Source organism: Salvelinus alpinus, chromosome 31, assembly GCF_045679555.1.
Source record: "Salvelinus alpinus chromosome 31, SLU_Salpinus.1, whole genome shotgun sequence".
NCBI lineage: Eukaryota > Metazoa > Chordata > Actinopteri > Salmoniformes > Salmonidae > Salvelinus > Salvelinus alpinus.
Genome location: NC_092116.1, coordinates 23,283,923 through 23,294,284, shown reverse-complemented (window position 1 = coordinate 23,294,284; position 10,362 = coordinate 23,283,923). Strand labels below are relative to the sequence as shown.

Here is a 10,362-nt window from a genome sequence, read left to right as displayed (position 1 = left end):
CCAGAATGGTTCTAACTGCAACCAAAAAAGGAGACTGAGCACAGAGCAGGTTAGAGGCCCAATCCTTCACAGTCACACCATCAGGGTCCATGACATCATCACACTGGAGAAGTGGACAGGATTTGTCTGCCCAGAGTTACAATGTTTAACTGACATTTATTTTATAACTACTTTACAAACATGATTATAAACATTTTCAAACATGATTTATATCATTGATACATATTTCACCTACATAATTTACATACTGAAGTAAATTCCAGGGGGGTAGCGGCGACCAGGACTCAAACCAGGCTCTAGCTAAGTTCAAACAAACACCTTAGCTGTTACGCCAAGAGATCTGAATCTCTTGACGAGTTTGCTACAGTAGGTGTTGGTTAAGGTCGCTACAATACATATACTGAAGGTATATATATTTAAACATATACTCATATCATCATCAATTGAAACAAAACGGTTCATTCTTAATGAGTACGACAGCATATAATGTCACACACGCTACTAATACATGTTCTAAACTTTCTCTCTTTTTTTAGCAGTGTATTACTTAAAGCTAGAATCAACATTTGGTGAAACCACGCCATAATTCACCCCAGCGCCTTGCTATTGTTTTCGTGCTGTTGTGATGAAACAGAGGTCTGTCGCGCCTGCAATGATGTCTGAGGGGGGAAAACAGTGTTCGTTGTCTGAAGTAACTTCTCTGTTGTTGTAATATCAAAAAAGAATGAGGCAGTTTCACCAAATACAGGTTACATATTTAAGGATAGTATCTGTTATTCCTTATATAAATATGCAAATTCCATATAGTTGGAGACCAAAAAAACTCAAAATCAGGTAAAATAATATGTAGAACTTCCCAGAAAATAAGAAATATAATTCTCCAAGTTTAGAGTTCTCTCTTTGTCATAACTAGTATTCTCTCCTTCATTTTCTTCTTTTGTGGATCCATCTTTTTTTCCTTGCGGAATATGTTTCCATCGGGCTGCTCCTTCCATCTCAGTTTGACGTCATCAGACATCCCCTTTTCCCTCAGATCCTTCTTTATCTCAGGAACACAAAGAAACGGAATGCAGTATAACTATGCTATGCTATGCTATGCTCTGCTCTGCTCTGTTCATAATATAACTATAATGGGGAAAGAGCTTCTTTCACGAAGAGTTGGAGACTCACCTGCTGCAAGATGGCCTCCTGCATGTCAGGATCAGTCAGGTCCATGTTCTGGTCCTTTGTGGTCAGCCTCACTCTCACCATCTGCTGTGTCTTCTTCACTGGGGGGAGGAACATAGAAATACACAGACGTGTCATGATTATTGTTACAGGGAGAGGTAACCTTGACAGCAAACGTGGCATTTGTCACAATGCATTTTACAAATGTTGCCTATACTATAGTAGGCCATGATGTAAAGATACTTAAAGAGATCACTTAAGTAAAATAAATGAAGACTCACCTCCATAACAAACAAAGGGAATCCTATACATACAAGGATGTTCTGTCCATACTCCTTCCCATACTGCAGTACAGTTCTGATTCCCTAAGCGATTAATAGGCTGGTTGGGACCCCAGTATCTGAACGAGGAGTCACTCTGGTCTGACCACTTCCAGGAGTCTCTGAACAGGCCGATCCACATCAGACCACTGCCAAGCACTAGGTTCTGTAACACATTGTTCTCTCTCTGGTTCTTCACACTAGGCAGATCTGTGTGGTGCTTCCTGCAGTAGAGCTGAGCCTCTCTCCAGGTCATCAACTCGTTATTATTAACCTTAATATTGTTTCTATCTGAAATATTTGAGATTGGCAGATTTTTTGTTAGGATACAGATTTAATTGAATTCCTATCATTATATATATTTTAAAAAAAGTAGTTGGATACTTCATTCAAACAGATGTTTTGGACTATGTAAGTGAAAATATACTTGAAGAGTTTTGTTCCAAAACACTATATACAACCATTTTAAAAACATTTCAGAAATATTTCACAATCATCAGAAATTATTGCTTATGGGACCTTCATTTGTGTGTAAAATATTACTGTTGTCATATTTTTTATTCATAGATTTTAGAGGTGTGTTAAAATGGATTTTGTTGCAAAACTCTATATATCCATTGTTTAGCTGGAATGGAATATTCGTATCCTGTACATTTGACTGTGATATGTGGTTGTCTCACCTAGCGACCTTAAGATGAATGGACTAATTGTAAGTCGCTCTGGATAAGTGCGTCTGCTAAAGGACCATAATGTCAAATGTAAATATTTTACATACAGATCTCATATTGCTATATTCATAGGCCTCGGGCAGTTTTTTAGTGTTTATCATAGCTCCGGAGAAGTCCCAGATGCAGACAGTTTCGAAGTAACAAAAGTTTATTACAAAACAGGGGGGCGGGCAAACGACAGGTCAAGGGCAGGCAGAGGTCAGTAATCCAGAACAGAGTGCAAAAGGTACAGAACGGCAGGCAGGCTCAGGGTCAGGGCAGGCAGAGGTCAGTAATCCAAGGCGGTGTCACATGGTACAGAATAGCAGGCAGGCTCAGGGTCAGAGCAGGCAGAATGGTCAAAACCGGGAAAACTAGAAAACAGGAACCAGAGAAAAACAGGAGTACGGGAAAAACGCTGGAAAGCTTGACGAGACAAGATGAACTGGCAACAGACCAATGGAGAACACAGGTTTAAATACCCTGGGAATAATGGGGAAGATGGGCTACACCTGGAGGGGGTTGGAGACAAGCACAAAGACAGGTGAAACAGATCAGGGTGTGACAGTGTTGTTGTCTTGAATTCAAACAATATCCAATGAAGCGACAATATATATTTACACGATAGGCTACAGTTATATAAATGTTCAAGTGGCACACTGACTCACCCAATGATAAAGATGAAGCCTTAGGCTTCTCTTGGGCCCAGGGGCTTTAGCCCTTGTAAGTCCCTACATTAACCTGGTCCTGCACAAATGTATCATGTGTTTATAAAAAAAAAAGTAATTTGTGTAAAACTTAGCACTATTACTTATTTATCTCAAGGTGAGGCAGATATATAGTGTTTTGAAACCATCAAGTGATAGATTTCAAACAAATACATGTCTGTAAAAGGTATAGAACCACCTTAATGTTGCTGGAACCCAGGAAGAGTAGCTGCTGCCTTGGCAGCCTAATGAGGATCCTTAATAAAAACAAATACAAATACAAAATCCTTACCATGATTTGGTGGTGAAAAAGCACACAAATCTCTTTAATAAGGTCTTTAAAATATAAAAGCTCATTTACCATAATTTCTGAAAATGAATATATATGGTTTTGGAATTAACCTCTTCAATTGAAATACGTTTCAAAAAAAGCATTTTTTAAATACAGACACAAACTCAGTATTATTTATCTAACCCAGGTCTGGTGTGTCTTAAGAAACTTGGAAGGAGAGAAGCATGAAAACAGTAACTCTCACCGTCATAGCAGGAGACAGACAATTTAAAATTGAATGGCATGTCCTGCCATTGACCATTCTCATTCATTGCAGCGCATTCTTCTTCAACTCCCCCCATACCATTATCAGGCTCTCCTTCAATCCACTTCCTGAACCCAGTTCCTTCTTCCCCATAGTAATCTCTGTTTGCCAGAGACCACTGCCACACCATGACATCTCCCTTCTGCAGCCCTATCCAGACTGATCCATTATAACCACTGTCTACAGTGTTGATCAGCCTCTTCATATCCTCCATGTTTTCTATGGTGGCCAGGTCAGTGTACTTCTCTCTGCAGTATCTCTGTGCTTCAGTCCAGGTCTTAGGGTTGCTAACATAGTGGTACTCGCGAGTGAGGCAGGAGGAGAGGGTGCACAGCCCTGTGGAGAAATGCAGTTATGTGTATGATTCAGCAATACCACAGAGATACACTGCCACACTTTCACACTCACAATTTCACACACACACACACACACACACACACACACACACACACACACACACACACACACACACACACACACACACACACACACACACACACACACACACACACACACACACACACACACACACACACACACACACACACACACACACACTGACCTGAGAGTACCAGGATGAGAGCACTCCCTTCCATATCTGCAATACACAGTCATTTAAAATAGTATTAGATAGTATTGAAATAATAATTTCTCAATTTTGTGATATATTAAACTTCCCCTTTTTCAAAATAACTAATAACTATGAACAACAATGTTTTTTTTATTCCCTACATTCAGGTGATAAAAAGACAAAAAGAGGTCTTCAAGGGACTTCTTCCTGGATAGTTAAAGGTCAAATAAAACAAATACAACCATTTTTTTAACTTGTTACCTGTTGTAAGAAGTTTTTGACCGAGAGAGTGCTGTGTCGTCCTCCTCTCTCTCTCTCCTTCTTTCTTTCCCTTTCACTCTCTCTTTACAATGGGGTTGTTTCTCTGACATGGAAAAATGCAAACATTAGATGTCACATGGTTTCCTTCTCCCTCTTGAAATTGTTAGGTTAGATTACTCGTTGGTTATTACTGCATTGTCGGAACTAGAAGCACAAGCACTTCGCTACACTCGCATTAACATCTGCTAACCATGTGTATGTGACAAATAAAATGTGATTTGATTTGATTTATTCACCCACCTGTATGTGAGCATTAGGCTCCAGAGTGAAGTTTCCCCTAGCTACAGATCTAGGATCAGTTTCCCCTCCCTCAATCCTAACCTTAACAATTTGAGGGAAATGCAAAACTGACCCAAGATCAGTGTCAAGGGGCAACTACAACCTTCACTGTGTCTGTGTGTAAGTTGTGTGTGTGTGTGTGTGTGTGTGTGTGTGTGTGTGTGTGTGTGTGTGTGTGTGTGTGTGTGTGTGTGTGTGTGTGTGTGTGTGTGTGTGTGTGTGTGTGTGTGTGTGTGTGTGTGTGTGTGTGTGTGCGTGCGTGCGCGTGCGTGCGTGCGTGCGTGCATGTGCGTGTGTATGCATATGAAGGGGCCACCTGGACAAGGGAATCTTGCACTGCTGAAACAAATCACCTTGTTCAAGCAAATAAGTTAGTTTTCCCTAATTGAGTTAACATGCAATTTCTAAGACATATTTTCCAGTCAATAGTATACAAGTTCAACCTGACCTTCAGCATACAGTAGCTCATCTTCAGTGGGCCTTTAGAGTTATAGTGTCTATAACAACCAACTTGACAGAGCTTGAAGAATTGTTTAAATAATAATGTGCAAATATTGTACAGTCCAGGTGTGCAAATGTCTTAGAGATTTACACAGAAAGATTCACAGCTGTAATCGCTGCCAAAGTTGATTCTAGCATGCATTGAATCAGGGGGTTGAATACTTACCTAATCAAGATTATTTTTATTTTTTGCAAATGTTACAATTCTTCTTGTATTTTGACATAGTATTTTGTGTAGTATTTTGTGTAGATCGTTGACAAAAAATTACAATTTTATCCCACTTTGTAACACAACAAAATGTGGAAAAAGTCAAGGGGTGTGAATACTGTCTGAAGGCTTTGTATACAAATACTGTAATTGTGACCTGAGAATGTAGCATTTGTTGAGCATTCCTGGCATGGTTCACTGACTGATAAGACGTAATAATATTATCATCTGTAATTTGAGGCCTTTGAATATGACATTAAACAAGTGTTTGTTGTTGTTGTAATCCCAAATTGCCCCTTTAAACAAGTATGTGGTAATATCCATGTTACATTTAGAAAATAATCAAGTCCCAAATGCCATCCTTTTCCCATAGGGTTCCATTTGGGATACAGGCAATATCCTCTCAGCTCTCTGAATGCAGCTGAGCTCTCAGCACCAGTAGGTTTATGCAAAACACATGGAAACTCTGGCTCTGGGTGGATGGAAACCAGTATGTTACACACAGATGGAAGGAAAGGCGTGACCTTAAAGTAAGTAAGCACATCAACAAGTGGTGAGGTTTTAATGGGTGCAGGGTTAGTTAGTAGGGCAATTTTTTTTCGCAACGTTTAATGAATTCCTGCTACAGAATAGTAGGGAGATACACATCCAATACATTATGTGGCGGTATCCACCTACATCATTTGTTTGCGGACCGCCATAATAGCGAAGAAGAAGCACGTAAACACAATATTGCCAAACATTTAATCACATTGAGTATTTTAATATCCTAATATATAAGTAATATGAAAAGTATTGCTGCAAACCTTTATCGGGGACAGTTTTTGTTTGAGGCCTGATAAAAGTTTGCAGCAATACTTTTCATATTGCTTATGTATTATAATATTAAAATCTAAAACAATACATTTGAGCATTCATAGACAACTAGTCAAGATTTAGGGCATAGTCAATCAAAATATTTAATTAATTGTGTCTTTTTTTTTCTTTTCTTTTTTCTTTTTTTTTGCATTTTCCAATTAACAACATTCAAGACAAACGTGAAAAGATATTAGACAACAATAGGACAAAGTGACAGTGACAGATGAGCGTAACAAAGAAAGAAAAAATAAAACAAATTATAATTATATATACAAACATACAATTATTTTTTTTTATAATGAGACATTGGATCATATGGTCACCTGCTGTAGGCTACATATTATACATTACGTGTGAAACATTATATAACGATAATATAGAGATTCATTCAATGTGATGTGGGGGGAGATTCTCCATATAGTCAATAAAAGGTTGCCAAATTCTGTAAAATGTATTTAACTTATTCCTCAAGCGGTAAGTAATTTTCTCCAGTGGGATACAACTTTTAACTTCTGATAGCCACATTGCAACTGGCAGGGGGGAATCCAATTTCCATTTCAAGGCGATACATTTCTTGGCAATCGCTAGCAATATTTCTGTTAGCTTTATAGTATGGCTTTGCCTAAGATTGTTGTTAGTAAAGTTGCCCAGTAGACAGACCTCCGGGTCTAAAGGGAATGCAACCCCATGAATTGAGGATATGGTATCGCATACCCCCTGCCAGAAACCGTGTAGTTTTGAACACTGCCAAGTGGAATGGAGGAATGTTCCTTCATCTGAGCCACATCTAAAACATAGGGAGGAGATATCAGGGTTGAACTTGTGCAGTCTAGATGGGGTGATATACTGTAGAGCTGATGGAGGAAATTAAACTGGATCAGTCTGTATCTGGAGTTCAATGTGGATGTAACACCATCCCTGCATAGGTCACTCTATAGACCCTCATCAAGATCAATACCCAGATCTTTTTCCCATCTAAGTCGGGGTTTATCTAGCCCAGGCAGTGTTAGTCCTGACATAAGAGCATCGTAAACACTGGAAATGGTCTTGAACAGTGGTTGGTCTGCGTGGCAGAGTTGTTCAATAGGTGACATCTTAGGTAGGTTCCATTGTCCCTTGAGAGACACCCTAATAAAGTTTCGTAGTTGTAGGTAGCTAAAGAAGTCCCTGTTAGGCAAGTGGTATTTCTGTTTCAGCTGATCAAAAGACATAAGAACTCCCTCCTCGTAACAATGTTCCAGAAGAGTGATCCCCTTATCAGACCATGGTCTAAAGTTACTATTCTGGAAAAACATAGGAATCAATCTATTGTTCCATAAAGGGGTTTTAGGGGAAAGGAATCCCCCTCGTCCGAACAGCTCATGCAGTTTGCACCATGCCAGGACAGAATGTATGATTAAAGGGTTGTCTGTGATGGTTTTTATAGATTTTCTGTCCCATTTGTAAACAATTCTGCCCCAGTGTCATCATCTACCTCAAGCTTTTCAATGTTCAACCATGAGGGAGAGGGACCCTTGTCAAACCTCTGAGCCAGAAACCTAGACTGTGCTGCCCAGTAGTACATTCTAAAATTGGGGAGGTTTAAGCCCCCTTGACTGTAATCCAGGATCAGTTTATCCAGGCCAACCCTAGGGGTTTTGCCGTGCCAGATAAACCGTCTGGTCATCTTGTCGAGAGAGGAAAAGAATGCTGCGGGAACAGGGATAGGGAGAGATTGAAACAGATATAGAAATCTGGGCAGGACATTAATTTTAATTACATTGATTCTACCCAGTAGAGTGAGAGGTAAGTCCATCCATTTACAAAGGTCACCCTCCACCTTTTGCAACAAACTGGCCAGATTGAGTTTATAGAGGTTGTTCAGGTTACCATCCACCATTATGCCCAAATATGTGAAGCCCATAGGCGACCATCTAAAAGGAAACTTGTGCTTGATGGTATGATGGTCAAAGACAGACAACGGTAAGATTTCGCTTTTATCTAAATTGACCTTATATCCAGAGAAAGAACTATAACACTGTAGTAGGATCTGCAAGTGAGAGAGGGAGTGTTCTGGGTTTGTTAGAAATAAGATAAGGTCGTCCGCAAAGAGTGATAATTTATGGGTATGGGGGCCCACCTCAAAGCCATGTATGTCAGGGCACGTTCTAATAGCCTCAGCCAACGGTTCGATGGCGAGGGCAAAGAGGTGGGGCTAATTAGGCAACCTTGTCTGTTCCCCCTATAGAGAGGGAAAGAGGAGGAAGTAATCCCATTGGTAGCAATCCTAGCTTTAGGAGATTTGTAGAGTGATTTTATCAAATTTACAAACACGGTACCTAAACCAAACTTTTCCAAGACGCGAAAGAGGTATGGTCATTCAACCCTATCAAAGGCCTTTTCAGCGTCGAGGGATACTGCGACACTAGGTATTTTGTTTTTGTTAGCAAGGTGAATTATATCAAAGAACCTTCTGAGATTATTGGAGGACAATCTATTAATTATGAAGCCAGTCTGATCTGGGTTGACCAACAGGGGAAGACATGACTCCAGTCTCTTAGATAGCATCTTGGTGACCAGTTTACAATCTGTGTTAAGGAGAGAGATTGGTCTATATGAGGCGCACTTTAGTGGATTTTTCCCTTTCTTGTGGATTACAGTAATCACTGCTTGAGAGAAAGACTCTGGAAAGCAGTTGTCTTCCCTGGCTTTTTTAAGTACCTCCATAAGGGACCAACAGCTCCCTAAATTCTTTACAGAACTCTGGAGGGAAGCCATCCTCCCGAGGAGATTTATTAGAAGGTAAGGATTTAATGGCCTCCAACAATTCAGGAACTGAGAAGTGTTCACTCAGGCGCTCGCTGTCTTCCCCTGACAGGCATGGGAGGTTGAGAGGAGAGAAAGGAGTCGATCTCTGATAAATCATCGCTTGATTGGGAAGTGTAGAGGTCTTCATAGTATTTCTTAAAAGTATTATTAATTTCAGTAGGGTCGAAAGATATCTCATTAGTAAGAGTTTCTATAGCATTAATTGTCCTCTTACTTTCCTCTGCTTTCAGTTGCCATGCCAATACTTTGTGAGCTTTCTCTCCAAGCTCGTAATAACGCTGTTTTGATTTAGTGATGGCCCTCTCAGCTTGATATGTGTTCAGAATATTATATTTCAGTTTTTTATTTACCAAAAGCCTGTATAGATCTTTAGTCGGGCCTCTTTGGTAGGTTTTCTCTAGCTCTGAGATTTCAGATTCAAGGGCACTCAGTTCCGCACCGTGTTTTCTCTTCAGCCCTTTAGTATAGGAAATGATCTGTCCCCTCAGATAGGCCTTCAATGTGTCCCAAAGAATGAAACTGTCAGGAGCGGAGGGTTTGTTTGTCAAAGTGAAAATATTGATCTGCTCTTTGATGAATGCACAAAATTCAGGTTGCTTTAGGAGTGTAGAATTTAGTCTCCATCTATATGCTCCATTTACCTTGGTAGGAATGGAGATTGATAATACCAGGGGAGAATGGTCACTAAGTAATCTGGGGAGATACTCGACATCTAACACTCTATGAAACAGTTGTGTCGACAGTAAAAAGTTATCTATGCGTGTGTGTGTCTTGTGTGGGTGTGAATAAAAAGAGTAGTCCCTATCCTGTGGGTGCAACTGTCTCCAGATGTCTAGTAAATTGAGATCTTTCATGAATGACATGGTGAGCTTGCTGGCTTTGGTAAGAAGTGAGGGTTTATCAGAGGACCTATCAAGAACTGTTTCTAAACAAAAATTTAAATCTCCTCCAACCAGTAACCATCCTGGTGGTGCTTGAGCAACCTGAAGGAAGACATTCTGAATAAACATATGGTCATCGAAGTTAGGAGCATAGATATTCAATAGGGTCCAAGACTCTGAAAACATATGCCCCTGCACCAAAACAAACCTGCCAGAGGGATCAGAGATGGTGTTGTTGACGCAGAAGGGGATGTGTCTACTTATCAAAATTGCAGTTCCTCTTGCTTTGGAGTTAAAAGAGGATGCAAAAACTTGTCCTACCATTCCCTCTTCAATTTCTTGTGTTCACTGGCTGTAAGATGTGTTTCTTGTAAAAACACAATGTCAGCCTTTAATTTCTTAAGGTATGTATAGACTCTCTTCCTTTTAATCGGGCTG

At 40.0% G+C, this 10,362-nt stretch overlaps 1 long non-coding RNA gene across 1 annotated transcript; it reads right to left on the bottom strand.

Annotated features, from left to right (window-relative positions):
• Positions 1-3,188: 3,188 nt before the first annotated feature.
• On the bottom strand, positions 3,189-4,399 carry LOC139561789 (uncharacterized). Its single transcript, XR_011672217.1, has 3 exons — positions 4,330-4,399; positions 4,060-4,095; positions 3,189-3,833 (listed from the first exon to the last, which is right to left on the bottom strand). It is a non-coding gene; the product is annotated as an uncharacterized lncRNA (long non-coding RNA).
• Between the last annotated feature and the right edge of the window lie 5,963 nt (positions 4,400-10,362).